At 34.3% G+C, this 21,260-nt stretch overlaps 1 pseudogene; it reads right to left on the bottom strand.

The window, feature by feature from the left end:
• LOC141332979 (uncharacterized) overlaps window positions 1-13,915 on the bottom strand; it is a 109,070-nt pseudogene extending 95,155 nt beyond the window's left edge.
• Window positions 13,916-21,260: the final 7,345 nt, after the last annotated feature.

The following is a 21,260-nucleotide window of genomic DNA, read 5'->3' as shown; positions in this document are numbered from 1 at the left end:
ATAAAGGCTTTTAATTCAGTTCCAATTAAAAGCTTTATTTAGATATTTAAAACAAAGCCCAAAAACGTGACTTTCAACTATCAAAGCTAAAAAAAAAAAAAAAAAATTCTTATGCAAATTCAATCAGTTGACCACAAATGTTGTTAAAAAAATATAAAAAGTAAAGATAATGTATTAATAAAAAGTACTATTTAATAATGAATCAAAGCAAAATGATCATTAACTACTGAAAGTAAAAGTGAATACTAATAAGTTTGATCTCTCTCCTTCAAATTTACAAGTAGGGATGGGTATACATATGCATGCAAGACTAGTATGTGTAAATCTGCCAGAGATATACACAAAAAACCAACTGATTGTTTCTGCATGAATGTGTATAGCAGATGATCCTCTCGTGTATTTTCAGATATGATGACTGACTAAATATTTTGTTGCAGTGTGAACGCATAAGGTGTCTATCCAGTGTGAATCATCTCATGTAATTTCAGATATGCTGACTGACTAAATCTCTTGTTGCAGTGTGAACACTCATAAGGTTTCTCTCCAGTGTGGATCCTCTCATGTGTTTTCAGAGATGATGACTGATTAAATCTCTTGTTGCAGTGTGAACACTTATAAGGTTTCTCTCCAGTGTGGATCATCTCATGTGTTTTCAAATGGGCTGACTGACTAAAACTCTTGTTGCAGTGTGAACACGTATACGGTTTCTCTCCAGTGTGGTTCATCTCATGTGTTTTCAGAGATGATAATTTATTAAATCTCTTGTTGCAGTGTGAACACTTATACGGTTTCTCCTCAGTGTGGTTCTTCTCATGTGTTTTCAAATTTACTGACTGACTAAATCTTTTGTTGCAGTGTGAACACTCATAAGGTTTCTCTCCAGTGTGAATCCTCTCATGTATTTTCAGATATGCTGACTGACTAAATCTCTTGTTGCAGTGTGAACACTCATAAGGTTTCTCTCCAGTGTGAATCCTCTCATGTATTTTCAGAGATGATAATTTATTAAATCTCTTGTTGCAGTGTGAACACTCATAAGGTTTCTCTCCAGTGTGGATCATCTCATGTGTTTTCAAATGTACTGACTGACTAAAACTCTTGTTGCAGTGTGAACACTTATAAGGTTTCTCTCCAGTGTGGTTCATCTCATGTGTTTTCAAATGTACTGACCGACTAAATCTCTTGTTGCAGTGTGAACACTCAAAAGGTTTCTCTCCAGTGTGAATCCTCTCATGTATTTTCAGATATGCTGACTGACTAAATCTCTTGTTGCAGTGTGAACACTCATAAGGTTTCTCTCCAGTGTGAATCCTTTCATGTATTTCCAGAGATGATAATTGATTAAATCTCTTGTTGCAGTGTGAACACTCATAAGGTTTCTCTCCAGTGTGGATCATCTCATGTGTTTTCAAATGTACTGACTGACTAAAACTCTTGTTGCACTGTGAACACTTATAAGGTTTCTCTCCAGTGTGGATCATCTCATGTATTTTCAGGCCTCCTGATGTACTGAATCTCTTGTCACAATGTGAACACTCATAAGACTTCTCTCCAATGTGAATCAACTTATGCAGTTTTAAATGAGTTACTGAAGTAGAAATCTTTTCACACTTAGAACACATGTATTCTCTCACACCAGTATTAATATTCTCATATACTTGCAAACTTTGTAGATGGCAAAAACTCTTACCACACAGATGGCATGAATGTGGTTTCACCTTTGTATGAAGTTTCAAGTGTTTCCTCAGACCTGAAGCCATTAAATACACTTTACCACATTGATCACATGTGTGCTGCTTCTCTCTAGTGTGGATGTTCATGTGCTCCTTTAGGTTTGATGAGCGTAAAAAACTCTTCCCACATTGATGACAAGTAAATGGTTTTTCTCCAGTATGAATTATCAGGTGGCGCTCAAGATCTGTTTTTCTTGTGAAACTCTTTCCACACTGAGTGCAGGTGCAACATTTCTCTGCTCTTCTTTTCTTTAAATCTTTCTGTTTGGCTTGAGAGCAACTTTCTCCAGTTTTGAAATGGTTTTTCTCCTCAACTTGACTTGATTCTTCATTCTCCTCTTTTCCTTTAATCAACTCTGAAATAAATATAAAAATGGTTCATTTTCAGTAACTTGTTATAAGCTGAAAAACATGAACAAACTAACATTTGAGAGCAGGACTCTGTAGGACTTATTGGCACATAAGTCCTACAGATGGTGGCACCAGAACCAGATTTGGGAGAGCTGGTGTGTGGGATATCAAAAATAATTATCATTTAAACTAGAAATCGACCGATATGGGTTTTTCTATAACCGATGCCAATGTTTAGAGGTCAGGGTCAGCTTGTGGCCGATATGTGCTACTGATTTTTTGGCCAGCTTTTAGGGTCGATATCTTGAAGTTCTCCCCTTTATTTGCATGCTAAAATGTCACACTAAGTGGATGCACAACATCTTTAAACTTAACATCATGAACACTGACATGAACCATCTCTCAGATTTAACCAAAGTTAACCAAACAAATCAAACTGACCAAGTATTAAATATATAAAACAGATAATATATATATAAAAAAACTTTCAATCTTATACATGAAAGTTTTAGAACTGAGATTAATGTTTTAAATATTTGAATACAGGAATATTAAATGATTTATATAACTGAAAAGATCTGCCAGCAGGTGGCGGCAAGACCCTAATTTATTACTGAATCATATCATTCATTTGATTCGTTCTAACAGCTGATTCATTCCTGAATAAAGCAAGTGACTGTTTTTACATATGGGAAATTTAATAATTTCACTAGATTCGTTTAAAAATGCACGTTCATTTATAAACGAAACAACGCTGTTTAAATGGAGATGCACAGCGGCTCAGTTGTGACTTGTTTCAGACTACTTTTGATGACAAAAGAGAGCAAAATCGTACTTTTGATGATGAAATAAAGCAAAATCAGGCAATAGTGTAATCCGCCCGCGTCCCACCTGCTAACCGCACACAATCTTCCTATTACATTATTCTAATTCTTAGTTTTGTTTGATAATATTATGAATGCATGGTTCATTTTAACAGCTGATCTGCACATCGCTGCACACTTGTATAGGTTTAATCGTGATTTTGAGCCAAATCCATTCTAAAAAAAAATAACGTTTAGTGACATCTGGACATGACCATAAGTATAAACTTTCAGTATCTGGGGTGACAGAGAGGATGGAGCAGACACATCAGGTGCAATCATCAAAATATATTTAAATGGAAGCTGGCGCCATGGTCCTCACTACATAACTCAGGTTCAGATTTTAGAAAATGTAGTTAATTTTTGCATCATTATTGATTAAACTCATCCACCCGCGACCCACCCACAAGTAATTAGAATGCTTTTTTTTTTATTACCAGACTCGTGGATTATCTGCAGCACCCGTGGATATAACCACAATCTGTGCATCACTGTCTCCGAGCGGGGCGGAGTAACGTAGCCCTAAATCACAACGCTGCACTGTTTGTGAGAGCTGCCACCTCCTCCACCTCAGTGAAATTCTGTGAAATTCTCCAACTCAGATACAGGAAAAATCGAGCAGAACTTATAACACTGGGGCTAATATGTTAGCAAGCAAGCTGCTGATAGTTTTCGACTAAAGTTAACTGCAAGTAAGGGAACCTTCAACCAGCTGTAGCGTTATGCCAGGTCCTGTTGGTTCTACGCTATTAATTTTTTCTTTCACTAAGTGAAAGCAACATAGTTTACTAGAAATATATAGTAAATATATGGAAATGGGACTTAGAAATATCAGAATTGAAGCCTTACCTTTATCTCTCAGAACTGTTATTGAATCTTACAATATAACACCAATAACAAGGAGCTGCCCACGGATGTGCCTGACTTTAAATTAGTGCTACTAAACACGGATATCGGCCAATGCCGATCAGAGATGCTCTCAAGTCTCTGAGCTAGAGTCCAAGTCAGTCTCAAGTCTCTGAGCTGGAGTGCAAGTCAAGTCTGAAGTCTATGAGCTGGAGTCTAAGTCAAGTCTCAAGTCTCTGAGGTAGAGTCCAAGTCAAGTCTCAAGTCTCTGAGCTAAAGTCAAAGTCAAGTCTCAAGTCTCCGAGCTAGAGTCCAACAGAACACAATACAAGGGTAAAACAAATGCTCATTTATATTTCATAAGGAAGACAGACAGTCGTATGTTAGATCATAGCTAAAGCAAGAAGCAAGCTAACGGTAGATGGTCAATGCTGAGCTAAACACGTTTAACGTTACTGAGCTATCAGGATGCGTTTTCAGATGCCTGATAAAATTAGATGTTGTTGAGCCTGAATCTTTTATCCTCATCAGTGATGCGCGGGTTGATCCAAAATAAGCGGGTGCCTGCGGTCACCAGCGGTTACCCGCGGTTACGATTCATCCAAAAATATTTTTAATGATATTCGGGTCGCGGTCGGTCGGGTCATTTGAAATAAAGATGCCAATTAAACCTTTGTAATTTATATGGTACTAGACACAATTTTCTATGAAATACATAGACCTACACACTATTGGCTGAATAATATTTACCTTTTGAATGTTAAGCATTATTAACTATTGAATAAATGATGGAGGGACAAAATGCCCGATTTCCCAACACGTTGAACTGAGCAACGCCACTGTACCATTTTAATAGGCTACTTTTAAACGCATATAGCTGTAGGATCTTGGTCTCTCAACGCACCAAACAGAAATGGCCACATTCCAAAGAAACAAAAGGATCCTCTTTCTCAGCCACAAAATTGACCCATGACCATCACCAGATGCCAGCTAGTCTACTAGTTTTGACCCGGCCTGCGGTTAACATTAATCCACGTCAGGAGTACAGGAAGACGGTAATTCACAGGACACTAAAACAGTGATAATGCGACCAAGGAGCACAAACCGCTCTTTGTCTGAGAGCACCCAAGAAACAGATGTTCAGTCTTCTCCCGACATAAATTTCAATCAGATAAACAGAAAAGGACAGATTTATACGAGCCTACAAGGCACAAGAACCTTTTGGTTAATCCCGTCTCCCTCCTATGACATTCCTAAAACCCAATCTCTCAATGGAGAGCATGCAAAGACAAACTTTAAGAGACAATCAACTTATTAGTATTGCTATTAGAGCAACAGTATGTTTTCTTTTATATGCCTGCTGCGTATTATGTGATGATTGAAGTTTAATCTATGCATTATATGCCTTTAGGAAAGGAAGTTGTCAAATGTATTAGCATGCAAGCAATATACCACTGTTTGATATGGAATGAATTATCTTGACGATTGCAGATTGTCTGAATGAACGAGAAAATGATATTGTGTATACTTTATGCATTGCATTAGTTTATTGAAGTTAATATAATAACAAAAATTGCAGAGAAATCCATATCCTAATAAGTCATGTACCAGAAGGAATTACAGGACGGAAAGGGGGTGGCGTGACCCGCCCCTTTAGCAATGCCATTGGATCCCAGCATCGTGGGACGTGCCCTAGCGGCCCGTTTAAAACTTCAGAACTCAGCGAACTCAGAGCTCTCAGCTCTCGCCTCACGCCTTTCGCCTCTTGTGGTTTGAGTGCTTTTTCCATCTGCGCTCGACCACTCGACCAAGCACGCGACGGTGCCATCAAAACTCTACAGAACTGAAGCTTCGTGACTGCCGAACTTTTCCAAGTCTCGCAACGCCGACTCAAAAGAACTTCCGCATCAACCTGCGCAACCCGGCAACCGAAGCTCCTCCCGGCAACCAGCCCACTCCACACGAATGTGTTTCCCAGAGGACGTCATCAAGAAGCAACCTATCAGCGAAGCCGGGGTTCCCTTCTGCTAAAGACAAGCCCGTGGAACTCTGCTTGAACCGAACGCAAGTAACAAGATCTCTCTTTACTTAGCTGAAACTGGTGCAAAATATTCCTTAAGTAGTTAAAAGCTAAATCTCTGCTTTTGTGATTTAAGGTTGCGATCTAAGAACTAGTAGTAAGAAATACTAGAACTCTGGGATGCTATTCAAAACTCTGTAACTTTTACTCCCTGAATTGTGTGTGTGTGTGTGTGTGTGTGTGTGTGTGTGTGTTTAGTAGATTAGTTTTGTGTCTTAGAGTAGTCAATAAATCATTGTTTCATTAAAAGAAGTGTCTTGAATTTTATGTTCACAAAAGTTCTATCTGTGTTTAGATCAAGCTACCTCAGCTTTAAAATTTCCTAACGTAATATTTTGGTTTATTTGTGATCTTGGCCAGGAGCATAATATAAACCTTTTTGAGTTGATACAGTATACTGAATTGACTACTTCGCCGGACGAATGGTCAAGAAGTGTAATCTATTAATTCTGAATCAATTTAATCAAGTTCCGAATCTTTTGATTCGATTCATTATTTGAATCATTATAAATTTGAGCTAATTAATTACATAGCTCAGTAATGTCAGTTTTATGTATTTTCTGAGAGGGGTGGGATTTTTGTTGGGAAAGTCGGGGGACAGACGCACACTTCGATTTGACTGGATAAACACATGCAGCATCTTAATTGTTTAGAAAATGGTATTCCTAATTAATGTCTCGAATTTTTGGATTATGTCCAATGCTTCTCTTTCTTTTTGGAATTATTAGACACATTTCACTATGTCTTTTCAAACGCCTAGGTCTGTTTCATTTCCTTAATTATAAAATTTCTAGCATTATTTTTAAACATTTATTCAAGCAAATAATATATAAATTATCTCATGCTTGTTTAATACCATGGATTGAAAACGAATTCCAAGTAAAAACGGTATTTTTCCTTTACATTTCCAGAGAGCGAAACAAACAAAATTAAACATTACTTAATAAATTCAAAGCACTATAATTTCCTTATTCATTTTATACAACTATTAATATATAAAATATTTTTTTTTTCATATTGGTGATTCCTGAATTTATTTTATTTATATAAAAACTTTTGAAGTGCATTCGTTATGTTTGTATAAGAAAATTCGTTAACCTAGCCTATTGAATTGATCTAATATTCTTGATAATTTTTAGAAAAAGCTAAAAGCTTTTTTTTGCAGTCCGAGTTGCAGGCGGGTTAGTTGAAAACGTCGGTTGGGTTCGGGTTATTTATACATTGACCCTAGGGTTGCCACCCGTCCCTTAAAATGCGTAATCGTCCCATATTTGAGAATGAAATTGCGCGTCCCGTTTTGAATCAATACGGGACGGGTTTTGTCCCGTATTTTTTATAATTTTTTTTAAAGCAGCGTCTCATGCAAATAATCACTGTGGTAAAGCCAGCTGCGGTTCAGAAAAACACGGTCACGCCAGCCGCGATTGATTTTAAGTGTGCGTGCATATTACAGTGATTACGGTAGTTTCAGAAACAACACAGAGAGAACGCGCTTGCAGAGCGCTTTTCATTTAGACGCCCAGGACTGAGAGATAATACTACAAAATGCTCGTGAATTTTTACTTACTAATTTATTTGCATTTCCGAGTCGAGTCTGAAGTCTTTCGAGGACGAGTCTCAAGTCGAGTCTGAAGTCACTGTGTGTGCGACTTAAATTGCACTCGAGTCCGAGTCTCAAACTAGAGGTCCCATCACTGATGCCGATATAAAAAAAATGGCAAATATCGGTCATGAACCATCCGTTCGAAGGAATCAAATGAATGATATGATTCAGTAATTAAATCAGTGTCTTGCCCCCAGCTGCTGGCAGTTTATCTTTAATATTTCCATATTTAAAAAAAAAAATAGATTTAAAACATTAATCTCAGCATGAATTTAGGAATTTAATTGCACTCCTGCCACCACTGAGCCTCATTAAACATATGAACAATTTTATTTTTAGATTTCTGGATTATTGTTTAGAATGTGCTCCTAAAATTTTGACGAGTGCTCCTCACAAGAAAAGTAAGCATAGAGCCCTGAGATAAGATTTGTGAAGCTGCAAAGCTTAAATTCTCAAAACCAAAGAGATATTTGTTCTAAAAGTTAAGACTCAGCCACACCTCCCTAAAACAGCTTGTTCAAACACACTTCCACTTCACGGGGTGAGTAAATTAGAGTAACCCCATGATTATGAATCTGAATACGAAATGGAAGAAGGCACAACTTTACTGGAGGACTGTTTCCTGAACCTGGGAGAGCAGATTTCAATGCCAGATGTACACAAAGGGTTAAGGCTATAAATGGACCAATCACAATGTTGCAAGGACAATCTGTGCTTCTGACCGACAGCTTCTAAGTATGTTTTCATATTTAAAGAAATCAGTACTGACTATTCAAACGCGAGTTTTGAGCAGTGTAGAGTATAGGGCTGGACAATATGTGACCCTGGACCACAAAACCAGTCTTAAGTCGCTGGGGTATATTTGTAGCAATAGCCAAAAATACATTGTATGGGTCAAATTTATTGATTTTTCTTTTATGCCAAAAATCATTAGGAAATTAAGTAAAGATCATGTTCCATGAAGATTTTTTGTAAAATTCCTACTATAAATATATCAAAATGTAATTTTTGATTAGTAATATGCATTGTTAAGAACCTAATTTGGAGAACTTTAAAGGTGATTTTCTCAGTATTTTTATTTTTTTGCACCCTCAGATTCCAGATTTTCAAATAGATATTGTCCTATCCTAACAAACCATATATCAATAGAAAGCTTATTTATTGAGCTTTCATATGATGTATATATCTCAGTTTTGTAAAATTTAACCTTATGACTGGTTTTGTGGTCCAGGGTCACAAATATCGAATGATATTGTGAGGCGCGTTTAGTCAATAAAGCCGGTGCTTTGATTAGTAGTAAATCTCCATCACGTGCGTTCCGCTCAGGTTCTGCTGGAGCGGCAATTGATACACAGAGACGTAAATCTCTGACAAGCTACGCCATATCGAGCTTAATATCGCATTTGATTGGAAATTTACTACTAATCAAAGCACCGGCTTCATTGACTAAACGCGCCTCACAATATCGTTCGATATATTGCCCAGCCCTAGTAGAGTAGTGCTTGTTGTTTCTCGTTCTACGTTTGCAAATGCAGACATGGTGTTATGTTTACATGGTGCAACGAAATGCATAAAAAGACAGTATGAGTCATTATAATCAATCATCTATGGAGCTCATATTATGACAAAACTTTTTGAATTTGAACTGTACAAATTTGAATTATTGACAAGCGTCATTTCACAAAACTGAATATTATATGGTTTTTAACATAGTTCTGAATTCGATTTTTTTAAAACTTGAATATTGAACATTTGAAATTGAACACAACTGAATTTTCAAATTGCAGATTTTCAAATAGACATGTATTTTCAAACAGCAGATTTTTGTTCCGATTTCTAAGACTTCAAATATTCAGTTTTTAAAAATACAACTTCAAGTTTTCAAGATGAAAAAAAATTCGGAACATCAAATTCAGTGTTCAAAATTCAAAGCGCAGAAATTCAGATCGTACAGAAAGTAGGTCAGAGGTTATGCACAGGGAAGATGATCTACGAAAAGTCGAACGAAGCATTTACTGTGACCGAGAGGGGGCATGTTTGGTTCACTTAGGCTAGTTTTGCCGTGGTCACAACATATTAACTCGTGGGTACGTGATAATACGCCGTGGCCACAAGTTATTATTTCGTGGGAACATCATATTAACTCGTGGGAGTATGCATGTCATGGCAACAAGATCTTTTTGTAAAGATAATGACATGCCGGAATCGCCGCGCGGCTGCTGCCTTCTCTTGTAGTGGAAGCGTTTTGTGCAGTTGAGGCGGTGTTCGCGACGCGGTCACAGTGCGGACGCTGCCGCTCACAAAAAGATTTAAAAAAAATTATCTTTGGCTGCGCCTGCTGCGAAGCGCCGTGTTCGTGGAAGCGGCAGGATTTTGGGTGCAGGAGCAAAACTTGCACTTCGCCTCCGCGCCGCTCCCATTGAAAATAGACACTCGCGACTGCCGCGTCTTGTGTGAAAAGGCCTGAAGTGATTTGTGCTGTTTTGGGAAAGACATTGCTATAGTTGCAAACAACAAGATCACATTTGATTTCATTAAAAATAAACACAACAGAAATGTACTATATGTGTTCTTCTATTTATAATTCATAGTCCCATGAATAGTCTTCATGTCAGGCACATCTCTGTATTTCTTTTTTTTTTTTTTTGATTGATCATACTAGGAGAATTCCATTACATGATCTTCGTTTTCAACACTACCGACAAATGTTCTATTTGTTGTTAAAAATCTGGTTAAAGGACATAACATATTTTTATCTCTGGCGGCGCCTGACGCAAAGAGACATAAGTGGCAGTATTTTGGCTGCAGGAGCACCGCTTGCCTGTTAACGGATCGGTTCTTTATATTTCATATTTGTTTATTATTATTATTATTATTAAACAGTAGGCTAATACAATAGGCCTAATTTTATAATAATTATATTAACTGGTTAGGGCTATATTTATGGGCTATATTTATTGTTTTATATGCTTATTTCCCTTTCTGTTCGTGTAGTGCTTTAATTAACTCTCTGTATAATTATGCTAGTATTATTAATATGCTAAAATATTTTGCAAATACTGTAAACGCCTGACAATTATGCCAATAAAGTTTTTACTTTATTAATGTATTTACCCCAGTTTGTGACGATAAATGAGCATGTTGTGTTCATTGTGTTTCAAATGAAACTGCGTGAATGATTTATTCCTTAACTATAAAAATGTAATAGTTTATCAATAAGCCGAAATTAAATATGTTATATTCACCCTTTAATCTGCACTTCCAGTAAAAATTCCTCGTCGGCAAAACTTTCAGAGCCTGAAGTCAAGAGATCTCAAGTATGATACAAAGCTATAGACAACTAACACAACCTTTTATAGCCCGCATACTAATAACAGCCTAGATATGTATGTAGTCTAATTTGTTGGGGAGTCGCTCTCCAAACATCGGGTATTAAAATTGCCTTTGAATACGCGTGCGCGTTTTGCATTCAGTTTCGTTTTACGCAAAGCCGTGTAACTATACACTGCCATCTTGTGGCCACGACATATTATCACGTACCCACGAGTTAATATGATGTTCCCACGAAATAATAACTTGTGGCCATGGCGTATTATCACGTACCCACGAGTTAATATGTTGTGACCACGGCAAAACTAGCCTAAGTGAACCAAACATGCCCCCTCTCAGTCACAGTAAATGCTTCGTTCGACTTTTCGTAGATCATCTTCCCTGTGCATAACCTCTGACCTACTTTCTGTACGATCTGAATTTCTGCGCTTTGAATTTTGAACACTGAATTTGATGTTCCGAATTTTTTTTCATCTTGAAAACTTGAAGTTGTATTTTTAAAAACTGAATATTTGAAGTCTTAGAAATCGGAACAAAAATCTGCTGTTTGAAAATACATGTCTATTTGAAAATCTGCGATTTGAAAATTCAGTTGTGTTCAATTTCAAATGTTCAATATTCAAGTTTTAAAAAAATCGAATTCAGAACTATGTTAAATACCATATAATATTCAGTTTTGTGAAATGACACTTGTCAATAATTCAAATTTGTACAATTCAAATTCAAAAAGTTTTGTCATAATATGAGCTCCATAATCATCAAGATCAAGAATCAATATAAACAATAACAACAAGCACTACTGCATTATAATGAATTCATAATGCATTATAAAAATCTTAAATTTTTATACTTATAGTATGTTGTATCATCTCGTATCATCCAAGGTTATTTTCGTAAACGAAAACTAAAACTAAGACGAAAACTATTGATCAAAAAACATTTTCGTAAACTGAAATAAAATAAAAATCTCAAAATAAATGAAAAACTAGAATGAAACGAAACTAACAACTTTTATTGAAAAACTAACTGAAATAAAATAATAATTATCAAAAATAAATAATCGTTTTCGTAATCATAATGTTCTCACCCCATGGCGGAAAAATAAAGGCTGCGACATGAACAGCACCTGAATTAAATCTAGGCTACTGCATCAGTTTTTATTGATGTATTTTATGTAACACAAGCGATCAAACCAATATACTGGAGCTGCTTAATCGTTAAATGATAGAGATTCAACCCCCCACGCGATCATTTGTAAATGACAACGATTCCTCATGTCTATTAAACCTTTGAAAAGTCTTACCGGAACATTCAAATCTATATTTGCACTGCCGCTAACAGAGAGAGCGGTCATCATGTTTATGAAAAAAAAAAAAAAAACAGCTTCACAAACAGTCTTTTCAAATACCCAGTCGTTAATATTATCACAGCAATATTCTGATTAAAGGTCATAGTTTGGATATAAACACTGATGTGATGTCTATGGTAGAGATCAAAACAGAGCACGTCATTTTTTGAAAGTAATTGGCGCTTCAAGTAACGTTTGTGTCGATTGCTTTGTTTCGCAACTAGATGGAAACAACTGTTAAAAAATGTATTTGTCATTGACTACTAGAGATTGATTCAAAAACGCAGATTCATCCAGTTATGATTTTGTGAGCAAATCATTTATTCATTCAAACCACTTTTTCATAAATTTAATATAAAAAGTTGGTGTATTAAATATATTCTATTTTAAATATTATGTATTAAATTATTAATAATTCATTCAAATGAATTAAACACTTTTTAATAGACTGAAGCAATTAATATTTTGTCTCACATTATTTTGCTTAGTTTAGAATTGCTAGGAAATCGTGATCTCTATTTAATCTCTAAAAAACTAAAACTAAAACTGAAACTAAACTATATAAAAACTAAATAGAAATGTGTTTACAAAATAGAAACTAAACTAAAACTAACAAAATTGTTAATGAAACTAATAAAAACTAAACTAAGTTTTATTGCAAATTTGAAAAAGCAAAACTAAATTAACCTTGGTATCATCATGTATCAGATGAATGTGTAATATGACACATTTGTATTATCAGTTTGATGGTACCCTTTAGACAGCTTTTGATAAGTAACTCTGCAACTGCATGCCAGCTAGCAGTAATTATTATTAGTATTATGCTAAATATATTCTAACACTGTATTTTGATGGTTTCCCAAAAGACAAACTTATATGTGACTTTGCAAGTATGTGAATCTTCTACCTAGCCTAACCTTAACCTAAGTCGGATAATACTAGACTAATAATACTAATAATAATTAAGGAGTATTAGTTGACATGTAGTTGGAAAGTTGCTTATAGTCAATCCATTGTGCTGTCCATTGTGTCTTATAAATAATCATAATCTTATAAATAAATATAATGTATTGTAATTATTCATGAGATGATATAACATATTATAAGTATTTTTTTATATAATGCATTATTATAATGCCTTAAAAATGCCATAGTAATGTACTATGAATAGGGGCTTCATTGAAAATGTTACTGCCCCATATAAACTTTTAAACAAACTAATCTGCTTTAAAGATTGTTTCTATTACAATTAACTAAATCTAAAACTACTGTCAGTATTATTAAAGCTTATTATGAAGTATTTTGAAAGCCTGATGTAAGTTACCACAAAAAGTCATTAAAGATGAATGAAGATTAAACGCCAACCTCCTTGTTCCTCGTGTTTTATTCTCAAAGCTTCTGGTTCGTCAGGTTTTATTTTCAAAGGTTCTGGTTCCTCCTGTTTTATTCTCAAAGGTTCTGGTTCTTGTTTTATTCTCAAAGGTTCTGGATCCTCCTGTTTTATTCTCAAAGGTTCTGGTTCTTGTTTTATTCTCAAAGGTTCTGGTTCCTGTTTTATTCTCAAAGGTTCTGGTTCCTCATGTTTTATTCTCAAAGGTTCTGGTTCCTCTTGTTTTATTCTCCAGGTTTCTAGTTCACTCGTGTTCTCCTCACTCTCCACTTTAATAAACATCTTCACAGCAGCAGATCTCAGTTCAGCTGATACTTCTCCAGATATTCCTATTGCTTCCAAACCTAGTCACAGCTGTGAGGATGAGAATAGTAAAGGTATATTTACTGACCTTAATTCAAAAACTGTATTTTTACAGAAACTACATTTCTAACAGACTGTACTAAAACAGAATCACGACAAAACAACAGAGAGCGCAGTGAAACTAATCTTCTTCCTCTTAGGTTTAATGGTGTTTGTCAAACAGAAGTGTGTGTGTTAGTGCCACCCGCTGGACTGGAGCGTGAAGCGCTGAAAGGAGGGAAAATAATGCGGGGGAAATGACTGTGCTGTTGTTTTTCTTTAAAAAAACGATTTGTACAAATAAATGAAAATTAATTAAAATTATAGACTCACATCATGGTATTGGGCATCAATCAACAGTCTTCGTGAGTGAGGAAAAAGACATATTAGTAAAAAATATTGGTAAAAAAGAAAAGAAAAAAAAAAACAGTATACAGGCCTGAATAAGATATTTCACATAAAAGACATAAATTAGTCCACAAGACAAAATGATAGTTGAATTTATAAAATAAATAAATAAATAACCCCATTCAAGTTTACATCCACTTGATTCCTTACACTATTCTTTACTGAATAATTCACAGCTGTTTTTTTTTTGTTGTTGTTTTTTTTCTGTTCAGTAAGTTCCTTGTTTGTCCTGAACAGTTAAACTGCCCGCTGTTCTTCAGAAAAATCTTCCAGGTCCCACAAATTCTTTTCAAATGTTCACTGTTGGTTTAGAAGGTAAAACTGACGCATTAAGAGCCGGGGGTGAAAACATTTTGAATATAAAGATCAGGGGGAAATTAAGTAAGCCTCTTTAATGTAAGTCTCTTCTGTAGCTACGGAAGGGCAGTACTGAATGAAAGAAATATAATTTTAGGTGAAATAAGAAAAATGTACACATCTTTAATGTGTTCAATAGTTTAGACCCCTGGCTCTTAATGCAACAAGGGACTCACGAACAACTTATCACTAAACAAAACAAACTAAATAAAAATACAGCAGTGTAGGCTACACAGTATTAAGAATCAAGTGTATGTAAACTTTTGAAGTGATATTTTAATAATTTTAAAATATTATTTTCTCTTGTGGACTATATGCGTCTTTTATGTGAAATGTCTTGGTCAGTACTAAAAAATATGCATTTTGTGTGATCCCTCTTATTTTGGTTAAAAAAAAAAAAAAACATTTTGCAGATCTTTTATCTACATATTAGTACATAAAGTGTACATATTAGTACCCAAAAGGTACAGCGCCAGCTTTTGCGTTTCTTTCTGAGAGTGTTGTGTATGAAAACATGTATAAAGTTGACTCTAGTATTTGTAATTTATTGGCATTTGTTGTTCAGCCATGACTTAACATGTCTTAAGTAAATAAAAATAAAGTGTCATCAAGGAAGAGTAACATTACCATAACTTTGTTTAGAAAATTTGCAATTGTTTACTTTCAAATATGGTTTTATAAGACAATTAACATGAATGTTCAATATTCTTTGCTTCTGAAAGATACATTATAAATAAATATACACATGCAATTTTTTGTCAAAAACAACAACAATAGCTTATGATATTTATTTTTAGGAAGGAAACGCTCCAAAAATCTACAAAGGGGACCTATAATGGAGGGGGAAAAGTATGGCAGGTGAAAAATTAGAAATGTCCACATCATCCCTGGTTAAAAAAAATTCCCTGGTTGGCTGGTTTTAGCTGGTCATAGCTGGAAGGCAGGCTGGTTTTAGAGGGGTTTTGGCCACTTTTCCAGGCTGGACTTAGCTGGTCAGGCTGGGAAACCAGGTAAAACCAGCTACATCCAGCTTAAACCAGCTAAGACCAGCCAACCAGCCTAGGCTGGTATTAGCTGTTTTTCAGCAGGGATAGACAATATTAGAAACCTAACTGCAACTTACTCTTACTTAAACTAAGCCTGAAGAGGTACTGTGAAAATCTTTATTGTGTGATTTCTGTAGCTTTTCTAGCTAAAATGGCATTTCAAATGGTTAAATGTGTTTTTTATGTATTAATAGTCAGGACACTTGCATGCATCTTTCAGTATTTACTTTGCACATTTTTTTATTTGTACACAGGATTGTGCAGTAGGTTAAAGGTGAAGGGGTCATTTCAGGGAGGAACAATGATCAACAAGTGCTTCAGTTTCGGATCATTCCTACAGTGTTCAAGCAGCAACTCTTTATCTCTTTGCTCCTTCTTCTTCTGGATTCATTTCTCTTTTTTGGCCCTCTCTTCTGGCCAGATGAACAGAAAGCGTGACACTTTTCTTGTTCTCTGTGTCTCTTCCTGGACATCCACGTGGTGCTGGCTCTCATTCTTGGGACCTTTAGTAGAGATTACACAGAACAGCTCCATCATGTGCTCATCCATCTCCTTTTCTGAGAGGCTTCATCCAAATGGCCTTGTGTGGATCTGGAGTCTTCCATTTCATTGGGGTCATCTTTATCTTCCTCAAATCCCTGGACCTCCACCATTTCACTCTCCTACACTTCCTCCAGCGTATCACTGTCACTCTCCACCCAAGCAGCCATTCTTGGATTTATTTCAGCCTCCAGTAGTTATGGGTGTTCAGACTTGAGTAGGTGACAGACCTGGATGGTCTTCCCTGTGAACTCCACATACTCTTTCTCCTCATCCTCTATGTCATTGAGCATAAGTTGTGGAGGCGACTTAAACTGGGAAGAAGTAGACAGCTGAGGCTTCACAAGGCAGGGAGGACACACTTTAGTTGAAGACGGTTGCAGAGCAACAACTTCATCAGATGCAGGAGTGGAGCTTGGAGGAACCATCAGTCAATTGGGAAGACTCACTTGGGAGCATCAGAGAGAAAACTGTCCATCAAGTGCTAGAGTGGGATGTGGAGAAACTAATTCAATGTCTTACTTGCAGGTTCTTTTCTTGCAGTTGTGAAATTTACAAGCAAGTTCTGAGTGAAAATTGTTTCTACATCAATTTGCTTTCAGTGCAAGCTCAGGTACCTGGCGGCGTGTCTTCCTGAACTTCCTGTTTTTGGCAGTGAAGTCGAAGGCCTCACTCTCACCCGTCTTTGTCAACAGTGCCTCTGGAAGTTACTCAAGTGCCAGCGTAAGCAAAACTATCAAAAAGTTGTCTAAATATACTTCTAAACTGTGGCATTGTAAACACAGAATGCTGCAAAGTAATACTTTTGAGTTATTAAACTTTTAATGACTTTTTAAATTTAGTTTTATTTAAAAAAATAAATAAAAAAATTACATAGTAGATGTTAGTTAGACTGGTTTTGGTTGGTTTTAGAGGGGCTGAAGACCAGCTTAAACCATTGTGAAATTATTATATTAATTATTAAAGAAATTAAGAAATTAATTATTAACCATAGGCGATGCTGTCTGTGCTGTAGACAGCATTCAAATGAAGTTTATCATGAATAAATGTTACATAGTGGACATTAAATAAAATAGGCCTACAAGAAATAATTTTTTATACATACCGCAGTCTTGTAAGTCCATTAACTCATTGTCTTATTATTATTATTGCCTATTATTGGTTATATTTATTTACACCCCCCCCCCCCCCCTCATTTCGATCTCTATTATTATTATGTAAATAATTAGACTCATGGCTGCCCAGGTGAAAAAAAAATATACTTAAATGCAATTAAAATACACTTAAATACCCGCAAATAGATTTTTAGTACATTGGGGGTTTTTTTGTGTTAAATAAAAGTTTGATGGTTATACACTATAAATATACTAATTAAAAGTATGTTTATACTTCAGTAGGACTTTAGTACACTTGACAAAAGTATACTAAATACCAGTAATACTTAAATAAATTTTTAGTGTACTACAATAAAGTACACTACAGAAAAAACATCCAAAAGAGTTTTATTAGTGTGTTTTTCAAAAGTGTGCTTTAAATGCTTTAAACATTAGTTGATTTTTAGTACACTGTTTACATACTAATCCTAAGTTTAAAATAAGTTAATATATAAAAAATCTATTAGTAATGTATTGTAGTAGAAGTACATTTTCCCAAAAGTTGTACTTAAGTACACTTAATATGAATGCATTATTATCACTAACACTTAAATTGATTTTGAGTGTGGTAATTTTAAGTTTACATTAAATTGATTTTATTAAAAATCTATTAGTAAAGTACTGTAGTAGAAGTACATTTTCCCAAAAGTTGTACTTAAGTACACTTAATATGAATGCACTATAAGCCTTAACACTTAAATTGATTTTGAGTGTGGTAATTTTAAGTTATATTAAATTGATTTTATTAAAAATCTATTAGTAATGTATTGTAGTAGAAGTACATTTTCTCAAAAGTTGTACTAAAGTACACTTAATATGAATGCATTATTAGCACTAACACTTAAATAGATTTTGAGTGTGGTAATTCTCCCAGGTTAAAAAAAGTGCACTAAAATACACATTAAGTATACTTAGTACACTTTTCAGTAATGTACTAAAAGTGCTCTATTTTCGCACACTAATTTTGTACTTATTGTACTAAAAAATAGTATTAAGTATATGTTAAGATAAACTTAATACCATCTAAGTGTACTCAACTGTGCTATTTTGAGACACCATGAAATTGAACTAAAATGTGCTTTTAACATACTATATCTGTATTTAAAAAAATATATTTAGTTACAACTAGAAATACACTTGAACCCTACTTTTGAACATTTATAAATATATTTATGACTAATTTAAAGTATAGCAATAATATATTAAAAGAATATACAAAGTGTGAAAAAAGTGTGCTAAAATACAATTTAAGTACACTTAGTGCACTTCCCTAATGTACTTAAAGTGCTCTATTTTCGCACACTAATTTTGTACTCAATATACTAAAAGTTATTCTTAAGTATATGTTAAGATAAACTTAAAATCATCTAAGTGTACTCAAATGTGCTATTTTGAGACACCATGAAGATGAACTAAAATGTGCTTTTAACATATATCTCAGCATTTCCAAAAAATTTATTTTGTAACCACTTCTAATAGGATTGAAACATATTTCATAAACCTTTAAATATACTAATTATACATAAAAAATAAACTTACTGATTATTTAAAATACATGAATAATATATAACAAATGTATACAAAGCGTATTTATAATGTATTGCCCAGATATTTTTATCAATAAAAAAAACACTTGTTGATTATTTAAAATACATAAATATATAACAAATGTATGCAAGGCGTATTTATAATGTATTTCCCACATATTTTTATTACAAAAAAAATACACTTGTTGATTATTTAAAATACATGAATAATATATAATAAATGTATACAAAGTGTATGTCACGCCCTTGGACTGTTTGTCTTGGTTTTTCCCAGTGTTTCCCCCATTGGACTGTCTGTTTGGTTTCTCCCATGCCCTTTTTTGGTCTTCCTGCTCATTAGTGTGATCCCCTCCACCTGTTGTTGTAATTATCTCCTCTTTATAAGTTTGTTTGATTTCTGTGTTTCTTTGTCCGGCTACAAGCGTTACACCTATGTTCCTTCGTTGTGTGCACATCTTCTCCAGTCATTCCTGTCTATTGTTACTCTGCCTGAGGATTTATTGAAGACTTTTTATTGAAGACGTTATTTTTTGCTTTCCTACACGTTTCGTGACAACGTATTTATAATGTATTGCCCATACATTTTTATTCGTTATAATACACTTATTAATTAATTAAAATATATCAATTATATATAATAAATTTATACAAAGCGTAATTATAATGTCTTGCCCATTTTTATTAATAAAAAATACACTATAAATACGCTATGTATACATTTATTATATATTATTCATGTATTTTAAATAATCATCAAGTGTATTTTTTATTAATAAAAATATTTGGGCAATACATTATAAATACGCTTTGTATACATTTTTTATATATTATTCATGTATTTTAAATAATCAACAAGTGTATTTTTTATTAATAAAAAAATGTGGGCAATACATTATAAATACACCTTGTATACATTTGTTATATATTATTATTGTATTTTAAATAATCAGTAAGTTTATTTTTCATGTATAATTAGTATATTTAAAGGTTTATGAAATATGTTTCAATTGTATTATAAGTGGTAACAAAATACATTTTTGGAAATGCTGAGATAGTACACATTTTAGTTCATCTTCATGGTGTCTCAAAATAGCACAGTTGAGTACACTTAGATGATCTTAAGTTTATCTTAAGGAGTACTTAAAGTCCCCCTGAAATCAAAATTAAAGTTTTTTGGCTTTTAGTATGAATATATTAGCCTTTAGGTTATCTATAAGCTAGTGTGCTGCAAAACAAAGACAAAATTCGCGTTTACAAGATATAGGCATTCAAAACTTACAGTCTCGTCACTTCCGCCAATATGAATCAAGGATTTGGATGATATCACCGTGCACTTCAATTTCTCATCAAACGTTTTGTCCAATCAAATGCTCTCTAGAGTCTGTAATGTCCCGCCCCCAACACAGAGACGCATTAACCCGGCCGAAGCAGATCATATGCGCTTATATGTGCATGTATTAAACTACACAGCCTCAGCATGATTATGATCACTTTTTCGTTTTAGCAAGAGTTTCATATTGAATCTGTGGGGTAATTTATAAGTCTGTGGCTGTCATAAGCTTACAAATGCTGCTTTACCGAGCTCAACGGCTCTTGCCCGAGCAGATATAAATGGAACGCTATTGGCTATTCTAAATTAGTGGGCGGGGCTGGGCGATATGTTTTTGTTTCAGTTAAAAGTACGTCACCACATAGAATAACGCTGCGTGTTTCAAGGCACTTCAGTGGACCTTTAAGAATAACTTTTAGTATATTGAGTACAAAATCAGTGCCCGAAAATAGAGCACTTTAAGTACATTAGGGAAGTGCACTAAGTGTACTTAAATTGTATTTTAGCACACTTTTTTCACACTTTGTATATTCTTTTAATATATTGTTGTTATACTTTAAATTAGTCATAAATATATTTATAAATGTTCAAAAGTAGGGTTCAAGTGTATTTCTAGTTGTAACTAAATATATATTTTTAAATACAGATATAGTATGTTAAAAGCACATTTTAGTTCAATTTCATGGTGTCTCAAAATAGCACAGTTGAGTACACTTAGATGGTATTAAGTTTATCTTAACATATACTTAATACTATCTTTTAGTACATTAAGTACAAAATTAGTGTGCGAAAATAGAGCACTTTTAGTACATTACTGAAAAGTGTACTAAGTATACTTAAATAAAGTGTATTTTAGTGCACTTTTTTTTACCTGGGTGATTGTGTTTACTAAGACTGAATTTATGGCAAGAAAATCTGAACTTCATCATAAACTACAGATCAACTATCAAAACAAAGCCATGCCCTTGTGTGATGATTCAGCAAAACATTTA

The sequence above is a fragment of the Garra rufa genome, chromosome 4 (genome assembly GCF_049309525.1).
Source record: "Garra rufa chromosome 4, GarRuf1.0, whole genome shotgun sequence".
Lineage (NCBI taxonomy): Eukaryota > Metazoa > Chordata > Actinopteri > Cypriniformes > Cyprinidae > Garra > Garra rufa.
Note: the sequence above shows the minus strand (reverse complement) of the source record. Positions and strands in the feature narration are given on the sequence as shown.